The 17,488-nt window shown below is 37.1% G+C and overlaps 1 protein-coding gene and 1 long non-coding RNA gene across 2 annotated transcripts in view; one reads left to right on the top strand and one right to left on the bottom strand.

Moving 5' to 3' along the window:
* Positions 1–8,270: 8,270 nt before the first annotated feature.
* The window catches only part of LOC129747994 (paired box pox-neuro protein-like), a 142,753-nt gene continuing 133,535 nt past the window's right edge, over positions 8,271–17,488 (top strand). The window contains exon 1 of the mRNA XM_055742443.1: positions 8,271–8,955. The gene's annotated coding sequence lies outside the window, so the exon portion shown is untranslated. The remainder of the gene's footprint in view (positions 8,956–17,488) is intronic.
* Positions 12,619–13,462, bottom strand: LOC129747995 (uncharacterized). Its single transcript, XR_008737617.1, has 3 exons — positions 13,437–13,462; positions 13,052–13,375; positions 12,619–12,960 (listed from the first exon to the last, which is right to left on the bottom strand). It is a non-coding gene; the product is annotated as an uncharacterized LOC129747995 (long non-coding RNA).

Raw genomic sequence — 17,488 nt, forward strand, 5'->3', positions numbered from 1 at the left:
CTCCATTATGTTGGAAAACAACATTCTCGAGTTCAGCGAAGTTAATAACTTAATTTAGCTGTTATAAAACCAATGCAATTTTGAAAGCAGGCATTAAAGTAGACATGGAACTTTTGGTTGCTCGAGTATGAAAACACAAAAGTGTCCACTGAAATATGTTCAAATCGAAAACTTTAATCGTTTACCGTTTCTTTGGAAAAATATGTCCCAATAACAAGGTTCCTCATTTCGCCTACCCTGGAGGCTTTCGTCAGGTCGTGGCAATCAATATAACTGTCCTCCAAAACCCAATAATACAACAATTTCCTCTAACATCGTCCAAACATGACCTAAAGCGAGCGGGAAGAAAATTTCTCTATCTTCCACAGGGGATCTTCTTTCCGTTAAGGCGCAAAAGTTATGGCCGCGTACTCAACAGTCCAGCAGTTAGAAATGGCACCACCACCCGAAATCAACCCCTGGCAAACGACAAAGCTCATGTAACGCCACACGGCATCATAGAGGCCTATCCGCATAAGGCCCGTAATCGTCCGGTCTTACTAATGTTCAACGATGTTCATGCTATCATCGTCCATCGCCAATGGGATCGTTGGGCTGTTGGCCGTCAGTTATTGTTTGGTTGGGAGGTTTCTTTCTTTTTTTTCCATTTCGTTAGGAAGAAGGAAGGCCTCCATTGACGCTCTGTCTGTGTCTGTAAGTCGTTAAATTAATTAGGAAAAGGGGCTTCCTCTCGATGGTGGTGCGCGTGGAGACGTTCGGTTTCGGTTAGAGCAGAAGATATACCTATACACACTTCGACCACTCTGCTGCGGCCAGGCGAGTATAGAAAATTGATTGTTCGGATGGTCAGGAAGCGATAAGAAGTTTCCTTTTTGCTCCGCAAAACTTCGAACCAAACTGTGCCAGCCAACCATCCAACCCTGACGGATGGTTTTGGGGCAGGGGGTTGAAGATGACCGAAAACCTCCCCGATCCGACTACCACCGATAATTGTACGCCAGGGCACATTGAAAGACGGAGCGGGGGAAAGTCTCTACTTTGCCACTCAGCGCAGCACCATAATAGGTTCATTTGTGATGGCACACGGGCATGACGCTGTGGAAAAGCGTTCCGATAAGCCATTTTGAATGCGAATCACGTGGTGGAAGTTGTCTAAGTATTAAGATGATGGAGGGAAAATTTAAATAAAACTCTTTTGTCTTTCAATGGATTTAATTATGTTTTGAAAAGTTTAAATTGCTTTAAAGCTGCGCGTTGTCTCGTTGATGATGTTGAAAGCACAATTTGAAAAAGTATGTTTTTTTTTTCAATCGAATTCATTTTCAAATTATAAAGTCTTCATTATAATTTAAAATTTTAATCATAACCAATTCAAAACTAGCATATCATGGATTGATTCAAAACATGGAATGATAGTAATATATTTTATTACGAAAATTCATATGCGAACGGTACGAATTTTCCCTACAAGTGAACTGATTATCGGTGCTCTAAAAATAGAAAACAATTATCCAACGTGTGTTTTTTTTGTAGGGGAGAGCCCACTGCGACCAGTAATTGATCTATTGTGGTAATTACCCCGCGTTAATATATGCTATCAGGCTCACCTGCACTATGGTTTGAAGTGACTATTGATTGCTGACTAAGCATTTTATCCCAATCGGGTATGATATCAAAGATGTATGATATAACCTTCTTAGGGCTGATATGTAACCATATGTCTTGTGCGCTTATTAACTTTGCCCCAAGTATACGCTCTCTCCTATTTAGGAGGGCGCAGCAGTTGCATAGGAGATGCTCTGCAGTTTTTTTTTCGAACCCGCAGAACCGACAGTCATCGCTTTGAATAATGTTTATCCGTTTGAGATGTTGTTTTGTTGGACAATGTCCGGTCAAGAGACCTGTGTAAGTACTTAACTCGTGCTTATTTAGTTTCAACATGTTTTTGAGAAGTCGTGCCCTTGGTTCAATGAATCTTTTCGCCTGAGTTGCTCCCTCTGCTATTCTCCAGTTGGAGACAATAGTGGTGCTTTCCCAGTTCTTGAGTTCCATATTCAAGGCACTCCTCGATACTCCGCAGAAAGGTTCAGGTCCAATTAACAGGCCCTGAGATCGTTCCCTAGCTAGCTGGTCTGCTTCTTCGTTCCCTAAGATACCGCAGTGGCCTGAAACCCAGAATAAAAATACTTTGTTCCGTATGGCCAGGATTCTTAGTGCAACAATAAACTTCCAAACTAGCTTGGAGTAACATATGAACGCACTTAGTGCTCGGAGAGCGGCCTGGCTGTCAGAGAATATATAGTTATTTGTGTACCTGTATCCTCTTTTCAAACAGGCTAAAGTGCATTCTAAAGTTGCTTGAACTTCTGCTTGGAATACTTTTGGCCAGTTTCCCATAGGAATTGAGATCCTGAGTCTAGGTCCGAATACCCCTGCCCCAGTTCTATTATCCATTTTTGACCCATCAGTAAAGAATTTTATTGATCCGGAAGGAACCTCCGGCCCACCTGACTCCCACACGTCCCTATCGTTGATAGTTAAATTGTATGGTATGTCTAGGTTGAAAACGGGCTCCATCCAGTCATCATTCTTTACAATAAGTGAGTTAATTTTAAATATCTTCAGAATTTTTAGGTGTCCTGTAAGATCCCCCTCATAGAGAGTTTTATATTTGGAGAGTCTCAAGGCACTGCGTTCTGTATCTAGCTCAATAAATTGATGTAGTGGCAGAATATTTAGTAGTGCATTAAGGGCCTCGTTTGATGTACTTCGCATGGCGCCAGTTATAGCTAGGGTTGCTATTCTTTGAAGCTTCGCTAGTTTCTTCCGGGCCGTAGCTTGCACAGTTTTGGTCCACCATACTAAAGAGGCATAAGAGATTTGGGTCTTATTAGGGTCTTATTAGATAAATTTCGGCCTTAGTCCTCATTTTTTCTCTACTCCTTTGAGGCAGACCCACAGAGATGCTGTAGCCTTGGCTATTACATGCTCTAATTGTGGGTTCCATGATAGTTTTGAGTCTAGTATGATTCCTAGATATTTCACTTGTGATTCGAAGTTTAGCACTTCCCCATCTAATGTTAGAGGTTTTAGTGCAGTTTTTCGTCTCGTAGTGAATGCTATCACAGTAGTTTTGGAAGGGTTAATGTTCAGTCCCTCTTACCTGCACCAGAATAGTGCGTAGTTTAGCGCAGATTGCATTCTATTTGACAACACGTTCTCATATTTTCCCCGAACTATCATAACTACGTCGTCTGCAAAGCCAATAACTTCGAATCTCATAGATACAAGTTTGTTTAGGAGGTCATCCACGATCCATGACCACAACATGTTGCAAAAAGTTGTTTTTTTTTAAGCAAGAGTCGTACAATAACTGGTTCCAGGCTTGCAATTTCTCTAACGAGAATCACAGATGAGCTGGGTTTTTGATTCTCGGTATAGATTTTCTAAAACGCACTGCAGAGATTTTGAGCTGAACCTCCTTAGAGAACCCTACACTACAGTGAAAAAATGTTGTCATCATGGAGTGTGACCTTAAACAAGTCAAGGAGATTATGCTATTTCGTTGCCTTAATGTACATCAATGAACTAAGCACGGTTCGAAACGTCTCAATGAAACCACAATTTCTGGCATCACTGGAGTTCGTTTCAAAGCCTTTGATCTTAAAATATTTAGTTCATTTTACTAGGTACTTTTTTAAGACCGCAGACGGTTTCAATTTCAATTTGAGAAAAAAAATTCCATTTAAGCGCATCAAACCATTTACAAATTTTAAATTCCATTCCTCAAAGAAATTAAAATCATCCGTAGTTAAAACAATTGTCCTTTATTTAAAAATGCGTTTTAAGCATACTTACTGACTTAAATAACGCGACATAAAATAGGACCGCTTTAGAATTCATGGTAAAAAAAATTAAAAAAAAAGGAAATTCATACCGTGATCGATTTGCAGGGTTAATTTCAATTTGAGAAAAAAAATTCCATTTAAGCGCATCAAACCATTTACAAATTTTAAATTCCATTCCTCAAAGAAATTAAAATCATCCGTAGTTAAAACAATTGTCCTTTATTTAAAAATGCGTTTTAAGCATACTTACTGACTTAAATAACGCGACATAAAATAGGACCGCTTTAGAATTCATGGTAAAAAAAATTAAAAAAAAAGGAAATTCATACCGTGATCGATTTGCAGGGTTAGTACTTGGTGGTATAACCCTTATTAAGCATCACTTCTCGACCAGCTTTTGGCACGTTCTCACCGGGATAGCGTACCACACCGCCTGGATTCTCTCCCACAGCTGCTGCTTGTTTTTTGATTTTTCGGTGTACACCTTACGTTTAACTATTTCCCATAGGTTCTCTATGGGATTGAGATCAGGGGACTGTGCTGGCCACTCCTTAACGTCTACCTTATTATACTGGAACCACTTTTTAACCGTTTTAGCGGTATGTTTGGGGTCGTTGTCCTGCTGGAACTGCCACTTTAGGGGCATCTCCCACTAGGCGTGTGGCAGCATTACTTCCCGAAGTATCTGGGCGTAGAGATACTGGTCCATAATCCGGTCGATCCAGTACAAGGGACCCACCCCGTACCAAGAATTCCCCCCCACACCATGATGCTACCTCCTCCATGTTTGAATGTTTTATTTGTATACTGGGGCATATACGCACAGCCGAGTGGGCGATGGACCCAACTCTTTCCGTCCGAGCCGATGAGGTTCACTTTGGTCTCATCCGACCACAGCACATTTCTCCATAGTTTCTCCTTTTCCGGACCGACCTAATCGAAGTGGTCCTTCGCATACTTCAGCTACGCCTTCAAGTGCTTCGGCGTCAGCATCGGCACCTTCCGGGGACTTTTTCCTCCTAGTCCCTTCTCCGTCAACAGTCGCTGAACCGTCCGGGAACTTGATTGCCGAATCATCCTTCGGCGTCGTTTTGCGGGGGCGGCCGGTCAGTTCTCGTTTGCCGGTGCTGTGAAGCGCGTTGAAAACGAAAGTTTTCGACCTTCCTAAGGAGTCGGCAATCTCGCGTTGGCTTTTGCCAGCCTTGTAAAGATTCCGGATGATCACTCGCTGGACCTCCGTGCAGTGCTGTGCCCGACCCATCGCTTTTTCGCTGAAAACAGAGTAGGAGGAAGGAAATCTTTATTTTTTGTTTGTTTTCATGATTTACATGATTAATTTTATGGGAAATACTTACCAGGGCACGAAAATGGACAAATAACACCGAAAACAGCACCTTTTCTTCAAATCTAGAGCGCTGAAAATGCCGGAACAGATGAGTTGGTCTTATTTTATGACGCGACTTTTTTCACCCTCTGACAGCTTTCTGGTCGAGTAGAACAAACGGGTTGCTTTGATTGCAACAAACGTGCAGTATACAAAGTTGGCGAAATACAATAAGTGCTTGCCGCTAGGTGTCGCATATTATTATATTTGAATCGGCAGTTTGGAGGTGATTTGAATATTTTGCATTAGAGTGGTCCCATTCTATTGTCCGACACTGTAAAACATAAAGATAAAAGATCATTTAAATTTTAAACATGCGGTTATGTAAGGAGTACATATTTGATGAAAAACTGAAGCTTAGTTCAACCGATAAATTGAACTTAAACATTTTCAAATTGTTTTTATCTTTAGGTTTCAGGTTTCTTTGTCAGATAGAATTACTAAGAATAGATCTCACACGGTTTTGGCAACATTCAAGCGGAAAAATTTGATTCTAGCAGTGTTCGGCATCGCTAACTGAAAAATTAGCGCCGCCAATCAAATCGTTAACTCAATCAAATTTAGCGATCGCTAATTTAATACGCTAAATGTGCCGAAAAAGGTATCGCTTCAAGCTTAAAGCGCTAATTGCTAATCGCTAACAATTGACCAACATTAAGCCGGAACAAATATCAAATCCTTCTTTTGTAACGCCCTTCCCCCCTTCGATTTTTCCAGCTCACCGAGGGGGAATAATTAAAGTTTCAAGTATTTCATTAAAATTTCAATAAATTGATCGGACTTTCATACAATTGTATGAGCAAAACAAAACTGTGAAAGATGGGAATTTTATCACCCCTCTTGTTCTACAAGTAGAAAAAATATCCAAATATTCAAACAATGACAAGAGCAAAATAACAGAATGGGGAAATAGAAGCCTTGTTTCTCAAATTCGGGTAAAAAATTTATCGATTTATCGGTTTTATGCAAAGTAGATAGTATGCTTTTTCGTTGCAAAAAATCTTTTGTGCAATGCATTCCAATTTGTTGTTTTTTGCTTTTTTTTTTATTTTCCTCATTTAAAATCTTGAACCAGCTCTCCCCCTTTTCAAACATGCAGGAGTTGACGATGCTCCGAGGACATTTATACAATTTCTATTTAAAAACGAAGGCTACAATGAATCATGAACAACTTAACAATTTTAATTCATTTTATGTTAATTTTATTTTATTTTTATAAGAACTGGTCTATAAAAATACTAAAAAACTGTATTGTGAAAATTAAATATCTCAACCACTTTAAAACAAAAAGCTGATTATGGGATGTTAAAAATAGTTTTAGGATGTATAAAGACCTACACCGTCTTAGCCGCTTTAGGCTTTACAGACTGGATAAATGACGAGGACAACACCTTTTATTGTTATCTTCTTCTGTAAATGTCGCGAAAAAAAATTGCTACACGAGGGAAAAATGACACTTAATACATCTTTCCTCTAACTCCAAAACGCATTCCTTCAATGAATCCAATCAAACAAACAGAATGTTGCCTAATGTCACTTTAAGTTGATTGACAAAAAGTTTATTCTGTCACTTATTATTCAAGAGATTGAAACAAAGATATGGGAGTTAGCGGTCTTCAATTAGCGGAACCAAAAAATAGCGAATCTTTTTAATTCGCTAGATCCATCAAAACTTAGCGGCAAAATTAAACCGCTAACAAAAAATTAGCAGACTAACTAGCGATTAGCGGTTTAGCGCCTTTGTGCCGAACACTGGATTTTGGCATCATTCGAATTTAGTGACATTTGTGCTGAACAACAATGCTTTTTCACTGCTTAGAACTTATACAATTGAGCAAATCTAATAGATGTAATGCTAATGTTTTACATTTGGTTTAAATAAACTAAAATAAAAAATAAAAAAAGTGATCAAAAAACATTTCGATTTTGGCAGATTGCAACACAAAGTGTACAAGCGTGTTGCCAAAATCGAACGGTTTCTGTTTTTTTAAACATTAAACATTAAATTTTCAGAGTGTTATATCCATTTCAACCAGATCACTAACAACTGGACTTACATATCTCGATTGGACAGTTTAGCAGATTCAAAAAACTTTTTGGACAATTATTTAAAACGAGAAATTTCAGTAAGTACACTATATATTGTTACACTTTTTTAAACACATTATCAATTATGTCATATTAATAGACTCCTTGAAAAGGGCATAATAAATGCCAAAACGTCGGATGAAGAAATAAAAATCGTTTTAAGATTTTTTCTCGACTGAAATCGTCGAAAATCAATTTATTCATTTAGATTTACTTAATTTCATAATTTGAAATAGTTTATATTAAAAATTTCTGTAATTAAGATTTACGTAATGATAAGAATCGTTATAACCTACTAGATAAAGCGTGTTCCATCTTTTCCCATGGGATACCACCATCGCTCAACACTGGCATAGAGGAAAACCTTTTTATCGGGGGGCGTTGAGCGTGAAGAGTTTGGAGAGCATAAACATAACCGTATCACCCTGCTAGCGAAACAAGCACCAGCTTTTCCTAGCGCAGCATATCGCATTCTAACACGCTCTTCTTAGAAGAAGCTAGAGCGAGAACCGCCAAAACCAGCATTGACGACGGCAGCAGAACGCTCACACGCTCGCGTTCCATCCCATGCACGCGACTGGAGGCGCATCTTCCCGTGTCGTCTTTACCATGGACCGAACGCTTCACACACCACCCACTTCCGTCCGTTCCATGCAGCTGTTGCTTTCCGAAGGAAGAATACACCTATTCACCACCAACCTACTCGAATCAGCGGCCCACCAGCCAACAACAAGGGTGCTACTCTATTTGTCATGCTATACGCCTCTAGTGTGGTCTCGCTCTCGCTGCCGTTTTTCCGCGCTGTTGTCTTGTTTGCGCCGCTCAAGTGCGGGTTTTGCCTCGCCTCTTTGCTTTCAGCTGGAGCTTTTGAGCGAGCCGGTTTTTTTACCCCTGCTGTTGTTGTTTTTTTTTCGTTCCTTCAGTGACTTTCAGTCCAGCCAGCAGTTTTCCACCATGGCATGGGCTTATGCTCTGCGTGTGCCCTCTCTTCGGTGCCAGTTCCAGTTGAGATTGTGGTGAGACGGAACGTGTGTGTCCGTTTGTTTTGTGCTCGTCGCTCTTCGCTACGCAAGCTTTCGCACGCGTTTTCGCGGGTCCGCATTTTTCCGAAGGATCGTTACGGAGCTGTATTGTTGTTTGTCGCTTTGCCATTACCCCGTTGCTTTTTGGGGGGAGCCCTTTTGGATACCGATTGCCGTGGCCACGTGGGTAGTACTGAAGGGAACTTAGCCGGTAGCGGATGTGCGTGATTAGCCGATCAGATGATTTGTGTGTTGTTCGGTCGACATGTACTTGGTTGGATACTCTGTAACGGCGGGAGTGTAACTGTGACTGGGTAAAAGGATTGAACGCCATTTTTAGGCTGATTTCGCGACGGTATACTGCTGATGGTGAAGTGTTTTAGGAAAAAAAGCTTAAAGCAATCAACATTTTACGAGGTGATTTTGGAGTATGTTGTGAAGTTTCAGATAACACCTATGCAAAGAAATACCAAGTGAAATAAATTCTCAAAAGTGATATATTGGGAATTGTCAGTTAAAATTGATTGTTAGTTGTTTTGCTGAAGACTGAACATTAAAATAACTGTTCAAATCGAGACCAGCTGAGAATTTGATTCTAATATTGACTGGAAAGGTATGTAGAATTTTCGTTTGGTTTTCGAAATATACACCTAGATGACTCTTGAAATGATTGCAACGGATAAAGTCAATCTAAGCAAAAGAGTTTTTGAATCCTTCTGAATAAAGTATCGAATTGGACATTGTTTTCGAACTTGTAAATATTCGCATTTTTCAACACCTAATGTTTATCCATATTAATCATAGCAACAATCCAAAAGTTAGTTGTTTGAACTATAAGTTTTCAGATAAAATTTATAAACAACAGATTGATCTGGAATGAATTCTCAGATGATTTTATCTAATAAGTTTAATTCGAATAAAATGTGGATATTTACATTTGACCCATTCCCGGCGAACATCCACCCCAGTTCTTATTTCTCATAATTTACAAAAAAAAAACACTGCTTTAACCCTCTAGGACTCAATGTTTTATCGTTGTAAAAATTCACAGAAGCTTTGTTTTATGATTACAATCAACTTTTGTTTTACGAAAGACTTCATAGATGAGAAATTTTTTTGGACATTTATGTCAAAAATTGCATATGCATATGCAATTGTGCATATTTTTCGAAATGTTGTCGTACATTCCCAACTCCGCCTATAGACGGGGTTTATGTTTCATCTCTCCTTCCTAACTAAGGTTTTTTTTATCCAAAAAATCATTGGTAATTCTTTGACCTAACTGCTAATCATTTTTTTAGGTAGAAAAACACATTGACCAAGGATTTCTGAGGCTACCATATTGACCATTTTTTGAAAAATAGGTCCACTTAGAGATTTCTGTTGTTTTTAAGCTTCTCTTAGCTGAGACTTTTGACAACAGCTAGTCAAACAAATTTCAGTAACAATTGGACATTAGCACGATTACAGGATTGACATAAGCACATTTTTAAAAGCGAAAAAAAATTGTAAAACTAACTCGTCGCGGTTTTATGACTATTTTAATATACCCCGTCTAAAGGCGTGCTTGAGCACTAGAGGGTTAAAAAAGTAATTTTTCGAACATCACATGTTTACACAATTTAGTTCGTTATATTGTTTTTTGGGACGTGCGCTTCAAAAATGTGAAATTTTCTGAACCAAAAAAAGCAAAGTGTGTAAAAAAGTTTGAAATTCAATTCCTTTCAATTTCATAATATTGTCTATGCGGCGAGTTCTTGAATTATTGTATCAATAAACGTAGTAAATATAGTTCCTGGTTAGTAAAACATATCTAACGAGAAAATCAAATCAACTAATTAACTTGGATTGAATATTTCGATTTTATTGTTTTGAATTTGAATGAATATCCTTTGCTCAAGCGCAAAAATCGACAGTGTTGAGTCTCAAATATGCAATTAGTTCTTTTAACAATCCTTTAAACATTTTTAGAAATTTTTATATTATCTTTCTCAACATCAGTCGTTCTGAAAACTACAGAACTGAAAACTGAAATGTGTGCTTATTATGAATAGGATGCTTACTGTAGGAATAATGAAACATGTTTACCGATTTGAACATGATCCCTGAATCAGGGCTGCCATAGAAATTTTGTTCGGATTCTTTTTAAAACAAAACCAATGGACTCATTATTTCAAAATGATGAGCGAAGGCCCGGTTAGGAGAACGATTAAAGAAATGGTTTGATGATTCTGTCAGCTCATTTGATAAACTCCACTGGTTTTGGGGTCCCCAAACAAGTCTCAAGTTTGTATGGAAATTTGACACCATTTGTTCAAGCAAAACTGCAGAATCCACTTTGTTCAGGGATATTCATCCTTTGGAATGATTCATCCAACATCCGAACCCACTATTTTGGCTTTATCTTTTATGCACATTTACCAATGTTTCTATAAACTTAGTTCTTTTTTTCAATCTAGACGTAATTTTGTAGCGCATAAAAGTTAGAACCAAAAAGGTGGATTGTGGAGTTTTGCAGTAATTTAGAATCTGTATTCAGAGTGTTAATCACGTTCAAAATGTTGAGTTAAGGAATAGATTGACTTTTAGGGTTTCCAGTTTTTGAAACGCTAGTTTCGATTCCTCCGGTTTTTAATTGTTAAACTTCAAAAATTGACATTGGATTTTTTTTTCTTTAAATAAAGAGCAAATATATATTTTATAAATTTAAGTTGGCAAATATCGTCAAAACAAAAATGTGGTCTTTAAATATTCTTCTTCTAAAGAGTCAGGAAGGCAAGCTTTTCCCAATAACGTTTCTGAATGCAGTATTGTATCGAAATCTCAACTAATTAAAAAAAATGGGTCTGGTCATTTCACTTGAAACTAAAATTTTTTTTTCCGCAAACTTTTGAAAACTATCAAAACAACGCTAGGTAGGGTTAGTTGCCCTACTTTGGACCATTTAAGCGGTGGTTTTTAAATAATCATGTTTTCCTCATAAACGGACGGGAGGTTTATATCTTTCAAGAAATTTATTAATAGTTCATGATCTTATCTGCGAGATTCAATTAGAATTTTCGACATAGATTTCGCCGTTAATGAAAGATTTTCAAAAATATTGATGATCAAAATTTCCATCTTTGAACCTACTGTTCCAATTTTTTTACTGTTCTGGTACTTTCATTGGACCTATAACATAAATTCCTATAAAAAGTATGTTTTTTCGAAAATAAATAAATATATTCATTAAAAATGTAATCTTTAATAAAATATCATAAAAAAGTATTACAGCCTTTTAACGACTAAAACACTAAAATTTCTGCAATCAATATTTTAAACACTTTCACTCCCCGTGAGTTCTATCAGCAGATCAATAGCTGAAACTTTTTTTGTTTACTTACTTGTAGTTGATTTTCGTAAAGCTGACAAAAATGTCAGAATTGTTCAAAATAGGTTCTAAATTATGCTCCGAATAAAAATTCGCACCACTGTTGAAATGTTTGGTATTGGTACAAAATTTTGTTTATGTCAGGTCTAAAAAATGAAACATCAAAGTCAAAAGTTTCCTATATTTGGTCCTTTTACAAATTTTCCGGATTTTCTTTGATTTTCATTTATTTTAGAAAAAATAGGTAGTATGGTTCATTTTCTTCACAGTTAAAGTAATTTTCCTTTAAACTTTGGCTTGGACAGTAAAAAAACGTGATTTTTCCTTATTCACTCTCGTTTCTCAAAACGCGCCCCACTTATTGAGCTGTCTGATTTACCACTGATTAGGAAGCAAATTTTTTAAAACGTTGAAAATTTTATCTGAAAGACTTCCCGCATAAATAAGAATTGTAACCATACGATTTGTGAAATAGTCAAACGACGATTTGATTAAGCGTAAAAAAACTTTTAGCAAACGATTATTCAAACTGTGGAAAACATTGGTTGAAGTGTGAATTCCGAATTCACAGTCTTTTTAATATGTCGTTAGGTTATGTAATTGTTAAAAACCGTTCAAACACTTATATGGAGAAACTGTTCTACAAACAGTTGAGGTAAAGTCCGAAAACCGCTTCTAGAAAACGTATTCACTCTCAAACCATTATTATTATAGTTTTTCGTAAAGTACTCTTTTAACTAAACAGTAACAATAATGGTTTTCAAACGATTCAGAATAACGTCCTTCCAACGTTTTCCAGAACCGTACGTGAATATGGCGCTCCCACACACATAAATGGAAATTTATCATTATAAAAAAAACTAAATTTAAACTTTGCATAATTCTTATATTTTATTCAACACTCGTCTATTCAATTTCCAAATACATAATACTTTTTTCTAAGTTAACTATCATCATCCACACCTATCTATTTCATAAATACTTCTTTAAAGAAAAAATAAAATTTCGTTTTTACACTATAAAACTCAAGTTAAATTAGAAATTGATCGGCGGGCCAGGCAATAAGTTTGCAGAACCATGTTGGCCTCTTCTTTCAGCTGATTTAGGTCGTTCATGTAAGCACCAAGACGCACTTTTTCCGGATCTTGTGGCGAGCTCCAAGGATTTGGCACCAGTTTTTTTTATCGCTACCCGATTCTTCGGAACCCGAAAAGTTTCGATAATTTTTTTTTTCAATTTGGTACATTTCTGAAAAAAAAAACAGAAATAGAAAATTATCTCATGTAGTCCGAAAGGCTTTCAGAACGTTTTTGTAAGTAGATTTTAAAGCTAGACTCACCTATATCACCTTCGCAATAAAACTTTGAAGAATTTGTCGTCAATTATGAGCAAATTGTCGGTGAACTGATTTCACTTTGCACATACCGAAACCCACAAAGCAAAGACGATGTCTCTTTGCAGGCAATTCCCACTTCCGCTGCCTCGAAAAGTGCGTTGTTTTCCCCGGGATCCTGAGGTTTAGCCAATATTTGGGCGATACAGGATCTAATGGCACGGATTTCAGTGCCTTTTGAAGCAAACATTTCAGCGTCCTATGGCTCTCCAAGAGAGTATTATCTCGTATTATTTAGATTTTCGTGGATGAACGTTCAATTTTTGTCCCCTGAAATGAAACAAACGAAATTAAACATAAGAATATTGATTAGAAACTCAAATTTTCTTACCGTTTCGTTCTTCTGTCCTGAAAAGTACAAAACAAAATGGCCTGTAGAAAAATCGTTTCTTTGTTTTCGATTAGGCAGCGCTGCCAAATATTAAATTTGACTGAAACTTAAAAATTTATTGTTAAATTTATAATGTTTTAAAATTTGATAAACCAGATTGTACTTGGTGTTCATTCCAAGTTCGTACATGTGATCAATATTTTGATAAAAAAAATATTTTTGAAAATAAAATCATATGGCTTCACTGACCCACCTTTTGACAATTTTGACGATTTGACATAAGGTATGGACGCCATGGGTAATGATTCGAGATCATTCATACGATTATTGGAAAAAATTAAGTTATCCTTCCTACCATTCATTAACCTTTTGAGAAAGCATCACTTTTTCATATGAACATTCATGTTACGTTTTTATCAGTATCGAATTAAAGTTTTATATAATATCTACGTTAACAGAGACAATCACTATTTATAGAGCAGTAGATGTATCGTATAGACTGTTTCAGACACAGTTTTTTAGTATGCGGGTTTTTATGGCAAAAAGCGGTATGGTAGGATTCAGGAAGAATAAAAGTTCATTTTGTGTATAGGAGTATCTTTATCCTATGCTAGCTAAATGAATTATTGATAATTTTCGGCATTTTAGGACTAAAGTAGACTGTAGGTCCAAAGTAGGAGCACTCACCCTACTTACAATAACTTTTTACTAAGAAATTTTTCTTATCTTTTCTATGTGAATTGTTTTGCAAACAATATTTCTGCAAATCGCCTATCGAAATTCATGGAAATTACTGATTGATACAAACACACGAGCAAAGATGGCGGTATGATAATGGATGGAAGTACATTACAGTGTTGCCATAACTCATCTGGGGCTTTCAACTCTATTAAAGAAACTACTATATAAAAGACACTACTGTAAAGAGGCGACGTGAGCCGATTAGAATTTACGTTCATCTTTCAGTGCCATTTCAATTGAGCAGAGATTTGTCAAATTCGTATGTTTATAACTAATACGAACAGATCTTACGCTTAATTATACGAACTAGCAGTTAACTTGAAACGAGAAAAACCAAGAAGTTTCCATCCCAATCCTTTGTCATGGAATTTGACAACCATCAATATTTCGGGCCTGTCAAGGGTCCAAATGAAATGTCAAATCCCAGAGAAGTATGGTTGATTGCACACTAACCCAGCAGTCATTCATATTTTCATTAGTTGAAATTTTGATTTTTTCAACTCAGAACTACTTTGAGAGGAAAACACCATAAAAGCCTGTCCCGATGGGTAGAAAAGAAGAAACAGATTCTAGCTCGCAAGATAAATCAGGTTGTCATCCACCTGAGAAAAACGCGTTTGAAATTTCGGCACACCGATTAAATACTTTTTAAAAATCAACCTCTTTTTAACAATTTCAACTACTTTAATTCAACAAAAGTGCAATACACTGGTTCCTTTTTTACGATGGTTGTGTAAGTGTTAAAAAAGATATCTTTTAAAAAAGTTCAAAGAAATCAGGCAAAAATTATCGCTCATTTCGAGTAAAGTGGCCAATTTGGAATGATAGACCATTCTGAGGTGATTTGAATGGTATCGGGAAGCTCAAAGGTTTGTTTTGGATATTGTTTTCTGCTACTGTTGTTCCGGAACTTCCGCAGAGTCTCTAATAGCCATTCCGGCCAATGATTCTGTCGATAAGCTACCTCCAAATCAATTGACCACTCAAGAGTAGTTTGTAGAAAAGAGCGGGAATGTCATGAATCTGTTTATGACATGTTTAAAAATTGTCTCATTTTGATAAAAATCGTTTAAAACAATAGCGTGGAAAATAAGATCATTAAAAAAAATCCAGTGTTTATCTACATATTTTTCGTTCCTTTTTCGAAAATTCAACATTATTTCAGTAATTCCAAAGATTGACGAGTTTCGCCCTGTTTCGTTTTCGATGGTAGTTACGCCTGGGAGTTTCGCCCAATTGAAGAGACGTCACTCCCCGTTTCAACAAAAATGCATCAAAATGCTTTGCCTAATTGAATCTTATTACTTTTTAGAAAGTTTCAAGAGATTTTAAGATGGAACCGCTTTACCACGTACTTCCAGAATAACCGTAAATCGTGATTTCATTAAGAAGTTTCTCCCTTATGAAATGTTACGCTAGAGATTCGGAATGAAAGTTACAGTGTTGCTTTTAAGCTTGTATCTGACAGATCAAACCGCATGGTTTCGATATTCTTATGTATTTTTTTAATGGATCAGATGGTGTCTCTTTATGTTGCTGGTGGTGATCTGCCAATCGTTGGTTTGTATGCTACTTTAAGGTCATTTTAACTTAATTCGCTCAACTTTTTGTCAATTGTACTCTTTTAGGATTGGCCGATCCTAGAGGAACCTGGAAAACATTGTTCAACAAACAAGTTGTATTTCACTAAAAATGTACACGCAAATTTGGTGGCGTGCCCAACCGATTATTATTGAAAAAAAAAAAAAAAAAAAAAAATGAAGACGGGTGAAATATGTCAATTTTGTTGTTCCTTTGTAACGAGGTCAACAATTGGCAAATCACCTTAGTCAAATATTGTTCCTTAAGGATAGTGGCCCTTATTAAGAGCCGCGCGTGAGGTGACGATAGTTGAGTCACCTTACCGTCACAGGACTCTTGTCACCTTATTCCGATAGTCGATGTAAGAGAAGTGATAGAAGTAAATTCACAAAGTTTATCCGAAGAGACGTTCCTCACCTAAAGCGACTCCTGGAATCAAGTGACTGGGGTGTTTCGACTATCGTCACCTCAAGCGCTGCGCAGAATAAGAGCAAGTATTAAAAACTTTTCTTCATTATATTATTGTTTATCAAATAACTTAAGCCAAATGAATCAGGATTAATCTGAAAACCAAGTAATTTTGGAAGGTTCTAGTAACATTCCAATTCATAATAAGAATAATAACATACTATTCCCAGCCATTTCTCCTTCAGTCCAAGTACCCATCAACCACTGTTTCCCGTAATCCTTCTAATCACCTTTAAATCAAAGATCAGAACTACAAGTATCACTTACCGAAAAGCAGTAATTTAACCCCCCACCCGCGAACGCGCCAAAGCACGGCGAAAACCATTTAAATGTAACGGCCGATTTGCACGCCACTCGCTGTAATCGTTTATTATTAGGCAGCCACTTCACAACAACAACGGTTCACAACTCAAAACATGAACTATATTTAAACGCTCGGACCAAGGAGCAAGGAGTCTTCGGAACTGCACTTCAGTTTAGGGATAAAGGTACCTATTCCTCAAAAAAAAAAAAAAAACGTGAACCTCGCGGCGTTTGGTTTTGGTGGGCAGTCCCGCGAATAAAAGGCGGTGAAATGTCCTTTCAACATCCGAAACAACCGACCGATCCGGCATAGTTTGCATTATTTTAATTAAGATAATTTCATATTTTATTCATCGAGCGAGCGAGCATTTGAATATTCTGACCATACGAGTGTAAAGCTTTTTGATGTTTTTCAGTTTTTCGGCACCTAGTTCCCTGTAGATTTTTCCCATTATGTTGCTCTTTTTACCGGGTGTTTCTCTTTGAGGGTTTCAGTTTTTTTTTCTATTTTAATGGGAAACGTTGAATATCAAGTTGAGTTGTTCGAAAGTGTGGACGAACGGTGTTTGTGTAGTTTTGTTTTCCCCGTTGTTTTCACGCGAACTTTACACCGACCGGGAGCAGTTTGTTGTTTTCCACCGCGTATGAATAGCGCCGAAATGGCTCACCTCGATGCCCGTTGTAATCAGTGTATTCCTCTAGCTAGACGCTCAGGTGCTAGACTTTTTTACGAGGGCGTTAATTAAGTTAACTTTGTTTTGTTTTTTTTTTCTTCGGGTTGAATTCTTGCAGCTCCACGGACTTCGGGGTTTGCAGATAATGTATTTTACCATCGTACTTACTGTGCAGAGAGAAGGTTCTCTGAAGAGTTAAGTCTGGCGATGAGAAAGCTGGAAAATAGTGAACGTATTAAGTTCGTCATTCGATGATAATTGTTTGATACACTCAAGTAGAGAATT

The sequence above is a fragment of the Uranotaenia lowii genome, chromosome 2, assembly GCF_029784155.1.
Source record: "Uranotaenia lowii strain MFRU-FL chromosome 2, ASM2978415v1, whole genome shotgun sequence".
Taxonomy (NCBI): domain Eukaryota; kingdom Metazoa; phylum Arthropoda; class Insecta; order Diptera; family Culicidae; genus Uranotaenia; species Uranotaenia lowii.